The sequence below is a fragment of the Lissotriton vulgaris genome, chromosome 5 (genome assembly GCF_964263255.1).
Source record: "Lissotriton vulgaris chromosome 5, aLisVul1.2, whole genome shotgun sequence".
Lineage (NCBI taxonomy): Eukaryota > Metazoa > Chordata > Amphibia > Caudata > Salamandridae > Lissotriton > Lissotriton vulgaris.
Genome location: NC_141693.1, coordinates 554,289,933 through 554,305,240, shown reverse-complemented (window position 1 = coordinate 554,305,240; position 15,308 = coordinate 554,289,933). Strand labels below are relative to the sequence as shown.

General features: G+C 49.0%; 1 protein-coding gene across 2 annotated transcripts in view; it reads left to right on the top strand.

The window, feature by feature from the left end:
* Positions 1–15,308, top strand: part of SHLD2 (shieldin complex subunit 2) — a 1,133,281-nt gene that overhangs the window by 890,364 nt on the left and 227,609 nt on the right. The window contains exon 8 of one of the 2 annotated variants that reach the window (XR_015295898.1): positions 6,246–6,448. The exons of the other annotated variant lie outside the window; for it this stretch is intronic. The gene's annotated coding sequence lies outside the window, so the exon portion shown is untranslated. Of the gene's footprint in view, positions 1–6,245; positions 6,449–15,308 lie in introns of those variants that run through there. 2 annotated transcript variants of the gene reach the window in all.

The following is a 15,308-nucleotide window of genomic DNA, read 5'->3' as shown; positions in this document are numbered from 1 at the left end:
TGGGTCCGGATGATTGCACATTGTTGTCCTGGAAGAGTCTTCGAAGTATCACGAGATAGGTGGCTCCTCCCCTGGACTACAGTGCGCATGGGCATCGACTCCATCCTCAGATTGTTTTTTCCCGCCATTGGGTTTGGATGTCTATTTGTTAACTCAAGTTCGGAATCTAAAAAAACTTTACATTTGGCCAAAAGGCCTTTAGTTCCTTTAGTTATCGTCGGTATTGTCTTTGCGATCAGTGCCCAGTACTTGTTCCAGCTCTATCCTCGAGCCGGACGTCAAGAAGAGCCGCGTGGCTTTTCAGCACCGAGGCCCGGTCGACGCCAGAGGCCTTATCGACGATCCATCATGGAACGGAGCCCGTCAAGAGATGCCCCGTCTGCAACTCAAAGTATCCTCACATCGATGTCCACCCGGTGTGCAACAAGTGCCTGTCTCCGGATCACGATGAAGCCAGCTGTATGGCTTGTTCTCGATTCCGCTCCAAGAAGACGATTCGCCTTCGACGCGCAGCGCGGAAGGAGGCCCAGCAGACGGCACCTGACCCGGTGAACATCTTCGATGCCGAGGAAGATGAGGGAGTCGAGCAGGAAGTTCAAGAGAACCTGTCTGATCCCGCATCGGAGATCGACTCAAGTTACGACACAGATGTGGAAATGGTCGATAATGAAGAAGTCGTCGATGAGGTAGGAGACGCCGATGAGGCCTTCGGGCCATGGAAGATAGCTCGAGCGAGGAGCTAGGCCCAACCGTTGGTATGGGGGCCGAAACAAAAACACTCTAAGGCTCAGGTTGAGGGATCGCCACATGGCCTTACCCGAGATCAAACGCTTGGTTCTACAGCCTCGCCTCAAGGCCCGGCTACGGACATTTCCAAAGAGCCGTCGGTTGACTGATCGAAATCGAAACCAAAAGCATCGGTGTCTACACAACCGAAAGCACCGGAAACGAAATCGAAACCGAAAGTGCGTATTACTTTGGTCGGATCGAAGGCTTCTGAACCATCGGCACCGACAAAACAGAAGAGTGTTATCGACCCGGTGAGGTCGCTAAAGGGTGTCGAGCCTAAGGCCGGGGCGCCGAAGAAAATGGTCAAGGACGTCGACCCGAAGAAGTCTGCTCCGAAGGCCGTAGACACTAACAAGGGACTCGAAACTCAGAACATTCTCAATCCTAAACGTCGACTCGACAAGGCTAAGGGCAGTAAAGTCCTCGAGTCCAAGACTAGCAGTGGCTCTAAAGACCCCGTCAAGTCAACACAGCCATCCGCCTCTTTTTCGAAGCAGGTGTCGGACTCGCTGCAACGCATTAAAGAGAAGGCTGTTGCTGTCGGGCCGAAGGCCACTCCACCCCCGAAGCCAGTCGGTAAACCTCCGAAGTCGTCGGCACCGATTCAGTTCACACTGCTGCCGAAAGTGGTACCTAAGGTGTTCGCCCCTAAGACGGGCGTCGAAGCGGCCAAGAAGGTGTCCATGGGGCCGAAGCCTATAACTACGGAAGGGGCCACCAAGCATAGACAGCCTCCGCAGGAAGATCAGTCGAGGCAATCCATTGACGCAGAGACGGGTAGACTTTCCATTTTCAAGCGAAAGATCACCCCAGAACAGCCTATGGAGTAATATAAAATTCCATTAAAGAAAAAGAAGGATTCTGCTACGTCACCTCTTCTTTTTGAACCTATACAACCACATGGACAAGACACTGCTCCTGTTTCACCCACATACTCAGATGTGGATGTAGGGGACGGTGACAATGAGGAGTACAGTTATCCTGTAGACACTGATCCAGAAGATCACACTGAACCCTGGACAGACACTGTTGACCCAGGGGATTCACAAACTGTCCCGGACAGTCATGTCTATGCTGTTAAAACGTCACCTACAGAAGACACGGCTGCGTTTAATGCACTTATTGAGAGAGCAGCAAAAAATCATGATGTCCAGCTCCATGCTGACCCTATTGAAGAAGACTTTTTGTTTGACACCTTCTCAACCTCAGAGAGAACTGTCAAAACTCTACCCATGCTAAAAGGTGTCCTAAAACACGCTGGAGACATCTTTAAGGAAACTACAAGGGCAAGGGTAATAAATCCCAGAATTGAGAAAAAATACAAACCAGCACCTGTGGACCCTACGTATATCAAGGGACAGTTGCCGTTGGACTCTGGTTGTTTCCAATGCCCGCAAAAGAGCGAACTCGCAAACAACGGGTGATGCTCCTCCCCCTGACAAAGAATCTAAAGTGCTAGAAGCATCAGGGAAAAGAGTGGCAGCTCAAGCGGCCAATATCTGGCGAATCTCCAACACACAGGCACTCTTAGCCAGATATGACTGGGCTCATTATGATGCACTCGAGACCCTGTTGCAACACTTGCCATATGAGTATTAAGAGGCAGCAGAGATGCTCATATAAGAAGGGAAACTTTTTCAAATGCGTCTATTAAGTGTGCGCTGGACGCAGCAGACACTGCAGCCAGGGCAATTAATACAAGTGTGATGTTGCGAAGACATGCCTGGCTGAGAATCTCCGGCTTCAAGCACAAGATACAAACCACCATACTCAATCAGCCGGTTAACCCTGATCACTTATTTGGCCTAGAGGTGGACACCACCTTAGAAAAAATTAAGAAGGACACAGAGACTGCAAAGTCTATGAGGGCTCTACAGTCGCAGCAGTTCAGGGGTGGTTCCTTTCGTCGCTCCAACAATAGAGGAGCTTCCAGAGGCCAGCTGTCCCAGCAGACACAATACAGTAAAGGAGGCACGCAGACCACCTACAACAAGACCAATAGGGGTGGAAACAGCACCATGGGCAGAGGTCGTGGAAACAACAGCTCCCGAACCTCCGCCACTAACAAACAGTGATGTCTTGTCACTGCCCCCCGACCATACCACTCCGGTCGGGGGGAGACTACAACAGTTCCTGCCGGTCTGGAAATCCATCACTACAGACAGGTTGGTGAGGCAGCTTATCCAGTACGGTTATTGTCTGGAGTTAACATCCACTCCACCCAACATGCCCCCAAGACACCGTCCTATGTCCGCAGAGCATTTACAATTATTGCAGCAGGAGGTAGTCAGCATGCTGCAAAAAGGAGCCATAGAGCTTGTGCCCGTGGAACAAAAAGGTACAGGGGTGTACTCGCTGTACTTCTTGATCCCAAAAAAGGACGGGTCCCTCAGGCTCATACTAGACCTCAGGCCCCTAAACCAGTACATTCTATCAGAACACTTCCACATGCTCACATTACAGCAGGTTCTACCGTTACTCAGTCAGGGAGATTTCCTCGCAACACTACATCTCAAGGATGCATATTTCCATATTCTGCTACACCCGTCACACAGAAAATATCTCAGATTTACCATTCTGGATCAGCATTATCAGTTCAAGGTTCTCCCTTTCGGAGTGACGACAGCACCCAGGATGTTTACCAAGTGCTTGGCGACAGTGGCTGCACACCTATGGAGACAGAACGTTCACGTCTACCCTTATCTGGACGACTGGCTTATCCAGGTGAAGTCAGCCCAGCAATGTGCCGCCCACATGTCCCACACCATTCACCTTCTTCACAATCTGGGGTTTTCACTGAATTATCCAAAGTCCCACCTTCCGCCCGCCCATGTACGGCAGTACTTGGGCGCAACAATAAACACTCTGCCAGCCAAAGCACAGCCAAATTCAGTGAGGAACAACAGCATGCAATTGCTAATACGGAAATTCAAACCGCAACACTCGCTTCCAACACGAGTGTTCATGCAGTTGATAGGCATGATGGCCTCCTGCATCTTCATAGTCCCGCACGCGAGACTACACATGCGTCCGCTTCAGGAGTGCTTAGCACGTCAGTGGAATCAGGCTTACGGACAATTGAAAGACCTAGTGTTGGTGACCGGTCGCGCATACAACTCTCTGCATTGGTGGAATCCACAAAACCTTTGCAGGGGCTGACCGTTCCAGGAGCCTGTGCCACAGATTATACTGACGACGGACGCATCTCTCCAGGGATGGGGAGCTCATGTACTTCACTACACAGTGCAGGGACTATGGACAGCACAGCAGAAAAAGATGCACATCAACCTTCTGGAACTGATGGCTATCTTCATGGCAATGAAAGCATTCAAGGTACATTTGCGCAACAAGGTTGTGTTGATCCGGATGGACAACATGACGGCCATGTACTACATACTTAAGCAGGGAGGTACACACTCTCCACAGTTGTCTCATCTGGCTCAGAGCATGTGGAAGTGGGCCATTCAGAGAAACATCTTCCTCATGGCAGAACACCTCCCAGGCAAGGACAATCAGATGGCGGACCTGCTCAGCAGGCACAGCCACCAGATGCACGAGTGGGAGATACATCCATCAGTACTCCACCCGTACTTCCAGCAGTGGGGTCATCCAGAGATAGACCTCTTCGCCACAAGGGAAAACGCAAAATGCCAAAGCTTTGTCGCCAGGTTCCCACACCCACAGTCGCAGGGAAATGCGATATGGATGAACTGGTCAGGCATATTTGCGTACGCTTTTCCCCCAGCACCACTAATACCGCTAGTGGCATGCAAGCTGAAGCAACACTCGATGACTTTCATCCTGGTTGCTCCAACGTGGGCACGCCAACCATGGTACACCACGTTTCTAGAAATCTCTGTGGTACCGCATCAAAGGCTGCATCTCACGCCCAGGCTTTTGACGCAGAGCCATGGCGACATTCAGCATCCAGATCCGCAACAGCTCAACCTGGCGATCTGGCTCTTGAGGCCTTAGAACTTGGCTACCTCAACCTGCCTCCTGACTGTATGGATATCATAAGGGAGGCAAGAAAGCCCACCACTAGAGCATGTTATGCGGCAAAATGGAAGCGGTTTGTCATTTATTGTGCCAACAACAACATTAATCCGCTAGATGCATCTACTCACAACATCATCTGTTATCTGTTACATCTATACAAATGAAATCTAGCCTATGCTTCCATTCGTATACATTTATCCCCAATAGCAGCTTATCTAAAAACAGGCAGAATCTCTCACTTTTCAGAGTGCCTGCCATCAAAGCTTTTATGGAGGGACTCAAACGAGTTATTCCTCCACAACACCCACCAGCACCTGTATGGAACCTGAATGTGGTCCTCACCAGACTGATGGGTCCACCTTTTGAGCCTCTGTACTCATGTGAGATACAATTCTTGACATGGAAAGTGGCTTTCCTAATAGCAATCACATCGCTACGACGAGTTAGTGAACTTCAGGCACTAACTATCCAGGAGCCATTCATACAGATTCACTCCAACAGGGTGGTACTACGCACTAACCCTAAGTTTCTGCCTAAGGTGGTTTCACAGTTCCATATCAATCAAACTATAGAACTGCCAGTGTTCTTCCAGAATCCTGATTCAGTGGCAGAAAGAATGTTCCACACACTAGATGTCAAAAGAGCTCTAATGTACTACATAGATAGGACAAAAGATTTTAGGAAAACAAAACAACAGTTTGTTGCCTTTTCACCACAACACAAAGGCAACCCCATTTCCAAAGCAGGTATAGCCAGGTGGATCGTTAAGCGCATACAGATTTGCTATCAAAAGGCTAAGCGCACATTAACAGTTCCCCCGAGTGCCCATTCCACACGAAAGTTGGGGGCCTCCATGGCTTTCCTTGGAAACATTCCTTTAGAGGAAATCTGTAGAGCAGCCACATGGTCTACATACACACATTTGCAAAACACTACTGCGTAGATGTGCATTCCAAACAGCAGGCAGCTGTAGGGCAGGCTGTTCTAAAAACACTTTTTCAGACTGCTGCAGCTGGCACGGGCGGCCGCCGCTAATAGAGTGACTGCTATATATTCTATGCACAGATATGAATTCAGCAGCCCACATGCCTCGAACCGAATATGCTACTTACCAGTATGCATCTGTTCTTGGCATGTAGGGCTGCTGACATTCATATCGCCCGCCCTCCTCCCCGGCGCCTGTAGCGGCTGCAGCACTCAGTATTACTCTTAGCATGGTCATCACTTACTGTATTACACTCCATCTCTGCCACAATGGCTAAAAACAATCTGAGGATGGAGTCGATGCCCATGCGCACTGTAGTCCAGGGGAGGAGCCACCTATCTCTTGACACTTCGCAGACTCTTCCAGGACAACAATGTGCAATCATCCGGACCCAACACTAGGCGGCGATCTATGCACAGATATGAATGTCAGCAGCCCTACATGCCAAGAACAGATGCATACTGGTAAGTAGCATATTTGTTTCGATTGCCTGTGTACTCACAAACAGTTTTGTACTCACTGCACATACTATTTTTTTTCTATTTTGAAACGTCGCATGAACTGCATGAATTAGCACTCATACATTAACATAACATAACGTGTGTTTGTAAAGCTCTTGTTCACCCCCAAAGGGGCCTCTTGGCGCTGAATAACAGATGTTTATTGTTACCCAACTCTATGGTTCTCATGTTATTGACCTCAGAAAGGATGAGAGGCTGATTGGACCCAACGGGATTTGAACCTGTGACCATGAGGTTGAACACAGGCAGGCCGCTGCAGTTGATGCTTTAGCCCACTAAGCCACCAGACCCGGTCATATATTCAGATCTATATTGGTTTATGCTAACTTTTAAGTACTATGATGTAACCTGTTTCAAACATGACTGGCACCCTTTGCTACCATCTCCCCAAAAGAAAATGTGTGAGTATGTTTATAGCATGAATAAAGTGTACAAGAGGGATTGGGTTACCACAGACTGGAGGTCTCCCGATGTATATGCAGCTCTAAGAAGGGGATTGGCCATAATTGAACATCACAGGCACAGAATTTACTGTCTTCCTTTTCTCCCTCTTGTCTCTGTGCTGCCCACTCCACTCCCCCCATCGCCACTACTCGGCAATTTTTGCTAGAATGAAACAGGGAGAACATGTTTGTACTTACCCCACTGGTTCAACCCTGCTTCAGTAGGTTACCAGGTGGCTTAAAAGGAGGTAGCACCTTATCAAAGACTGACTAAGAACAAGTTCACAGCCAAACCTGAAAGAATGAGATGTGATCAGTCTCACCACCTGTGATCAGTGCTTTCATTAGAGGATGGAGTCACAGCAACAGGTAACCGATTTGCTGATCATGGTGTTATCAGAGGACGTTTACCAACACTATGGGGCTTGGACTGCAGTTAAATTATGGGATATTAATTTCTATGAGATTTAAACCAACTTCAAGCAAGATGCACTTGAGCTCAGTTGGATCCCCAGAACAATCCGAATTGCTTCGGAATCTTGAATGGCTACTTGAGTCCCACTACCCCAACAGCCAGCCTCAGAGCAGCCCAGCCAGAGGCACACTACACCAGGGACAGAAAGATCAGCAGCCTTGCTACAGCAAAGTGGGGCCAGACTTTAAAGACTGCAGAGAAGCATGCATTGCTGAAGGACTGGAGGACAGGCTGTACTGCTACAGATGCGAAGAACTAGACTCTATTGTCAAAGCCCAGCTGCTTGTGACTATGTTGAGGTTCACTAACCAGTGCTTATAGTGATGTGAAGAGCAGGGTACCCATGCACTGACCTGCCTGACCCAACAATAATTTTCAGGAGGAAAATACCAAAAATACTGTAGGTGAGCCACTTTTGCATTGAGACTTAAACAAGGTGCTCTTCACCCCCTAGACTGACATGTTGCAGTTGTGTGCTGATCGCAGTGTGGGACTTTGTTGCAGTCCCAGTGCGGTGCTCCGGAAGCCCTTGCCAGCTCCAACAGTTGTATTACGGCCCTTAGGGCTGCACACACCTTCTTGATCACTCCATCAAGAGTGATATTTAACTCTAGCACACCACACTCTGCCATGGAGGATCATGCCTTCGGAAGTGCCAAACCAGAAGAGTGCTTTGTAAGCACACCCAGCTTGGTTTAACGCAACATGTAGTTGCATGGCCTCAACACGCATCTCTCTGAGTTAGTCATGCAGGAAAAGCAAGGCACCTGCTTACCACAGCTATTGTACCTAGTCTAAGCTAGTGTAGTTTCTGTAATGCACGAATCCTGTGGGTAACTCGTAATGTTCTGTTTACTTTGTTGAAACAACTTACTTTGATGCTAAGAGAGAGAATCATTTTCAGCACTATTCAACCTTAGCTTAAAGTTATTAAAGTTAACTATAATGATGTATTCTTTATTAAGTCATAACAATGGCTTGACAATGTATTTATTGTGTTCCGGTCTCATGTTACATAAACCTGAGCATTGGCAAAGCCAATAGTGCTCCCCTATGCAGGAATTATTGTCTTTGACTATGTATTTTAGCCATGCAGTACAGTAACACGACTGCTGTGCAGAAGTGGAGAAGTGTGGCTCAATGGTTAGAGCGATTTACAAAAGGGGGTGGTGATGAACAGAGTGTCTGAATTGAGCAGACCACTCTTACCCAGTCCAAAGATCAGGGCTTGATCCATCACCGTTATTTATCTCACTGCCCCATCCCAGCTCAGAACCTGGCTATATGCAAATCAGTCTGTCCCTGGCCCAGTGCATCATGGGAACAGGGCAGACTAAACTACCAAGCCAATTCTTTACCAGAAAGGAGACAAGCTACCGGGGACCGGTTTCTGGCATTTCAGCCGTCTTCGGCCCGGCTTGCTTGAATCCTGATGGAGCAGTGAGAAAGGGACTCATGTCTGAGTATACCCTGCTACACCTATAGTGGCCAAAATCGATTTACAAAAGGGGGTGGTGATGAACAGAGTGTCTGAATTGAGCAGACCACTCTTACCCAGTCCAAAGATCAGGGCTTGATCCATCACCGTTATTTATCTCACTGCCCCATCCCAGCTCAGAACCTGGCTATATGCAAATCAGTCTGTCCCTGGCCCAGTGCATCATGGGAACAGGGCAGACTAAACTACCAAGCCAATTCTTTACCAGAAAGGAGACAAGCTACCGGGGACCGGTTTCTGGCATTTCAGCCGTCTTCGGCCCGGCTTGCTTGAATCCTGATGGAGCAGTGAGAAAGGGACTCATGTCTGAGTATACCCTGCCACACCTATAGTGGCCAAAATCGATTTACAAAAGGGGGTGGTGATGAACAGAGTGTCTGAATTGAGCAGACCACTCTTACCCAGTCCAAAGATCAGGGCTTGATCCATCACCGTTATTTATCTCACTGCCCCATCCCAGCTCAGAACCTGGCTATATGCAAATCAGTCTGTCCCTGGCCCAGTGCATCATGGGAACAGGGCAGACTAAACTACCAAGCCAATTCTTTACCAGAAAGGAGACAAGCTACCGGGGACCGGTTTCTGGCATTTCAGCCGTCTTCGGCCCGGCTTGCTTGAATCCTGATGGAGCAGTGAGAAAGGGACTCATGTCTGAGTATACCCTGCCACACCTATAGTGGCCAAAATCGATTTACAAAAGGGGGTGGTGATGAACAGAGTGTCTGAATTGAGCAGACCACTCTTACCCAGTCCAAAGATCAGGGCTTGATCCATCACCGTTATTTATCTCACTGCCCCATCCCAGCTCAGAACCTGGCTATATGCAAATCAGTCTGTCCCTGGCCCAGTGCATCATGGGAACAGGGCAGACTAAACTACCAAGCCAATTCTTTACCAGAAAGGAGACAAGCTACCGGGGACCGGTTTCTGGCATTTCAGCCGTCTTCGGCCCGGCTTGCTTTAATCCTGATGGAGCAGTGAGAAAGGGACTCATGTCTGAGTATACCCTGCCACACCTATAGTGGCCAAAATCGATTTACAAAAGGGGGTGGTGATGAACAGAGTGTCTGAATTGAGCAGACCACTCTTACCCAGTCCAAAGATCAGGGCTTGATCCATCACCGTTATTTATCTCACTGCCCCATCCCAGCTCAGAACCTGGCTATATGCAAATCAGTCTGTCCCTGGCCCAGTGCATCATGGGAACAGGGCAGACTACACTACCAAGCCAATTCTTTACCAGAAAGGAGACAAGCTACCGGGGACCGGTTTCTGGCATTTCAGCCGTCTTCGGCCCGGCTTGCTTGAATCCTGATGGAGCAGTGAGAAAGGGACTCATGTCTGAGTATACCCTGCCACACCTATAGTGGCCAAAATCGATTTACAAAAGGGGGTGGTGATGAACAGAGTGTCTGAATTGAGCAGACCACTCTTACCCAGTCCAAAGATCAGGGCTTGATCCATCACCGTTATTTATCTCACTGCCCCATCCCAGCTCAGAACCTGGCTATATGCAAATCAGTCTGTCCCTGGCCCAGTGCATCATGGGAACAGGGCAGACTAAACTACCAAGCCAATTCTTTACCAGAAAGGAGACAAGCTACCGGGGACCGGTTTCTGGCATTTCAGCCGTCTTCGGCCCGGCTTGCTTGAATCCTGATGGAGCAGTGAGAAAGGGACTCATGTCTGAGTATACCCTGCCACACCTATAGTGGCCAAAATCGATTTACAAAAGGGGGTGGTGATGAACAGAGTGTCTGAATTGAGCAGACCACTCTTACCCAGTCCAAAGATCAGGGCTTGATCCATCACCGTTATTTATCTCACTGCCCCATCCCAGCTCAGAACCTGGCTATATGCAAATCAGTCTGTCCCTGGCCCAGTGCATCATGGGAACAGGGCAGACTAAACTACCAAGCCAATTCTTTACCAGAAAGGAGACAAGCTACCGGGGACCGGTTTCTGGCATTTCAGCCGTCTTCGGCCCGGCTTGCTTGAATCCTGATGGAGCAGTGAGAAAGGGACTCATGTCTGAGTATACCCTGCCACACCTATAGTGGCCAAAATCGATTTACAAAAGGGGGTGGTGATGAACAGAGTGTCTGAATTGAGCAGACCACTCTTACCCAGTCCAAAGATCAGGGCTTGATCCATCACCGTTATTTATCTCACTGCCCCATCCCAGCTCAGAACCTGGCTATATGCAAATCAGTCTGTCCCTGGCCCAGTGCATCATGGGAACAGGGCAGACTAAACTACCAAGCCAATTCTTTACCAGAAAGGAGACAAGCTACCGGGGACCGGTTTCTGGCATTTCAGCCGTCTTCGGCCCGGCTTGCTTGAATCCTGATGGAGCAGTGAGAAAGGGACTCATGTCTGAGTATACCCTGCCACACCTATAGTGGCCAAAATCGATTTACAAAAGGGGGTGGTGATGAACAGAGTGTCTGAATTGAGCAGACCACTCTTACCCAGTCCAAAGATCAGGGCTTGATCCATCACCGTTATTTATCTCACTGCCCCATCCCAGCTCAGAACCTGGCTATATGCAAATCAGTCTGTCCCTGGCCCAGTGCATCATGGGAACAGGGCAGACTAAACTACCAAGCCAATTCTTTACCAGAAAGGAGACAAGCTACCGGGGACCGGTTTCTGGCATTTCAGCCGTCTTCGGCCCGGCTTGCTTGAATCCTGATGGAGCAGTGAGAAAGGGACTCATGTCTGAGTATACCCTGCCACACCTATAGTGGCCAAAATCCATTTACAAAAGGGGGTGGTGATGAACAGAGTGTCTGAATTGAGCAGACCACTCTTACCCAGTCCAAAGATCAGGGCTTGATCCATCACCGTTATTTATCTCACTGCCCCATCCCAGCTCAGAACCTGGCTATATGCAAATCAGTCTGTCCCTGGCCCAGTGCATCATGGGAACAGGGCAGACTAAACTACCAAGCCAATTCTTTACCAGAAAGGAGACAAGCTACCGGGGACCGGTTTCTGGCATTTCAGCCGTCTTCGGCCCGGCTTGCTTGAATCCTGCCAGGTTCTGAAACTGGGATGGTGCAGTGAGCTAAAAAACGGTGTTGGATCTAGCCCTGATCTCTTGACTGGGTGAGAGCTTTCTGCTTAATTCAGAGACTCTGTCCCTCACCACCCCTTGTTGTAAATATTTTTGTCCACCCTAAGCGTGGAAGGGTATTCTCAGATGTGAGACCCTTGCTCATTGCACCATCAGGATTCAAGCAAACCGGGCCGAAGACGGCTGTAATGCCAGAAACCGGTCCCCGGGAGCTTGTTTCCTTCCCAGTGTAAGAATTGGCTTTTGTAGTTTGGTTTGCCCTGTTCCCATCATGCACTGGGACAGGAACAGACTAATTTGCATACAGCCAGGTTCTGAAACTGGGATGGTGCAGTGAGCTAAAAAACGGTGTTGGATCTAGCCCTGATCTCTTGACTGGGTGAGAGCTTTCTGCTTAATTCAGAGACTCTGTCCCTCACCACCCCTTGTTGTAAATATTTTTGTCCACCCTAAGCGTGGAAGGGTATTCTCAGATGTGTGACCCTTGCTCATTGCACCATCAGGATTCAAGCAAACCGGGCCGAAGACGGCTGTAATGCCAGAAACCGGTCCCCGGGAGCTTGTTTCCTTCCCAGTGTAAGAATTGGCTTTTGTAGTTTGGTTTGCCCTGTTCCCATCATGCACTGGGACAGGAACAGACTAATTTGCATACAGCCAGGTTCTGAAACTGGGATGGTGCAGTGAGCTAAAAAACGGTGTTGGATCTAGCCCTGATCTCTTGACTGGGTGAGAGCTTTCTGCTTAATTCAGAGACTCTGTCCCTCACCACCCCTTGTTGTAAATATTTTTGTCCACCCTAAGCGTGGAAGGGTATTCTCAGATGTGAGACCCTTGCTCATTGCACCATCAGGATTCAAGCAAACCGGGCCGAAGACGGCTGTAATGCCAGAAACCGGTCCCCGGGAGCTTGTTTCCTTCCCAGTGTAAGAATTGGCTTTTGTAGTTTGGTTTGCCCTGTTCCCATCATGCACTGGGACAGGAACAGACTAATTTGCATACAGCCAGGTTCTGAAACTGGGATGGTGCAGTGAGCTAAAAAACGGTGTTGGATCTAGCCCTGATCTCTTGACTGGGTGAGAGCTTTCTGCTTAATTCAGAGACTCTGTCCCTCACCACCCCTTGTTGTAAATATTTTTGTCCACCCTAAGCGTGGAAGGGTATTCTCAGATGTGAGACCCTTGCTCATTGCACCATCAGGATTCAAGCAAACCGGGCCGAAGACGGCTGTAATGCCAGAAACCGGTCCCCGGGAGCTTGTTTCCTTCCCAGTGTAAGAATTGGCTTTTGTAGTTTGGTTTGCCCTGTTCCCATCATGCACTGGGACAGGAACAGACTAATTTGCATACAGCCAGGTTCTGAAACTGGGATGGTGCAGTGAGCTAAAAAACGGTGTTGGATCTAGCCCTGATCTCTTGACTGGGTGAGAGCTTTCTGCTTAATTCAGAGACTCTGTCCCTCACCACCCCTTGTTGTAAATATTTTTGTCCACCCTAAGCGTGGAAGGGTATTCTCAGATGTGAGACCCTTGCTCATTGCACCATCAGGATTCAAGCAAACCGGGCCGAAGACGTCTGTAATGCCAGAAACCGGTCCCCGGGAGCTTGTTTCCTTCCCAGTGTAAGAATTGGCTTTTGTAGTTTGGTTTGCCCTGTTCCCATCATGCACTGGGACAGGAACAGACTAATTTGCATACAGCCAGGTTCTGAAACTGGGATGGTGCAGTGAGCTAAAAAACGGTGTTGGATCTAGCCCTGATCTCTTGACTGGGTGAGAGCTTTCTGCTTAATTCAGAGACTCTGTCCCTCACCACCCCTTGTTGTAAATATTTTTGTCCACCCTAAGCGTGGAAGGGTATTCTCAGATGTGAGACCCTTGCTCATTGCACCATCAGGATTCAAGCAAACCGGGCCGAAGACGGCTGTAATGCCAGAAACCGGTCCCCGGGAGCTTGTTTCCTTCCCAGTGTAAGAATTGGCTTTTGTAGTTTGGTTTGCCCTGTTCCCATCATGCACTGGGACAGGAACAGACTAATTTGCATACAGCCAGGTTCTGAAACTGGGATGGTGCAGTGAGCTAAAAAACGGTGTTGGATCTAGCCCTGATCTCTTGACTGGGTGAGAGCTTTCTGCTTAATTCAGAGACTCTGTCCCTCACCACCCCTTGTTGTAAATATTTTTGTCCACCCTGAGCGTGGAAGGGTATTCTCAGATGTGAGACCCTTGCTCATTGCACCATCAGGATTCAAGCAAACCGGGCCGAAGACGGCTGTAATGCCAGAAACCGGTCCCCGGGAGCTTGTTTCCTTCCCAGTGTATGAATTGGCTTTTGTAGTTTGGTTTGCCCTGTTCCCATCATGCACTGGGACAGGAACAGACTAATTTGCATACAGCCAGGTTCTGAAACTGGGATGGTGCAGTGAGCTAAAAAACGGTGTTGGATCTAGCCCTGATCTCTTGACTGGGTGAGAGCTTTCTGCTTAATTCAGAGACTCTGTCCCTCACCACCCCTTGTTGTAAATATTTTTGTCCACCCTAAGCGTGGAAGGGTATTCTCAGATGTGAGACCCTTGCTCATTGCACCATCAGGATTCAAGCAAACCGGGCCGAAGACGGCTGTAATGCCAGAAACCGGTCCCCGGGAGCTTGTTTCCTTCCCAGTGTAAGAATTGGCTTTTGTAGTTTGGTTTGCCCTGTTCCCATCATGCACTGGGACAGGAACAGACTAATTTGCATACAGCAAGGTTCTGAAACTGGGATGGTGCAGTGAGCTAAAAAACGGTGTTGGATCTAGCCCTGATCTCTTGACTGGGTGAGAGCTTTCTGCTTAATTCAGAGACTCTGTCCCTCACCACCCCTTGTTGTAAATATTTTTGTCCACCCTAAGCGTGGAAGGGTATTCTCAGATGTGAGACCCTTGCTCATTGCACCATCAGGATTCAAGCAAACCGGGCCGAAGACGGCTGTAATGCCAGAAACCGGTCCCCGGGAGCTTGTTTCCTTCCCAGTGTAAGAATTGGCTTTTGTAGTTTGGTTTGCCCTGTTCCCATCATGCACTGGGACAGGAACAGACTAATTTGCATACAGCCAGGTTCTGAAACTGGGATGGTGCAGTGAGCTAAAAAACGGTGTTGGATCTAGCCCTGATCTCTTGACTGGGTGAGAGCTTTCTGCTTAATTCAGAGACTCTGTCCCTCACCACCCCTTGTTGTAAATATTTTTGTCCACCCTAAGCGTGGAAGGGTATTCTCAGATGTGAGACCCTTGCTCATTGCACCATCAGGATTCAAGCAAACCGGGCCGAAGACGGCTGTAATGCCAGAAACCGGTCCCCGGGAGCTTGTTTCCTTCCCAGTGTAAGAATTGGCTTTTGTAGTTTGGTTTGCCCTGTTCCCATCATGCACTGGGACAGGAACAGACTAATTTGCATACAGCCAGGTTCTGAAACTGGGATGGTGCAGTGAGCTAAAAAACGGTGTTGGATCTAGCCCTGATCTCTTGACTGGGTGAGAGCTTTCTGCTT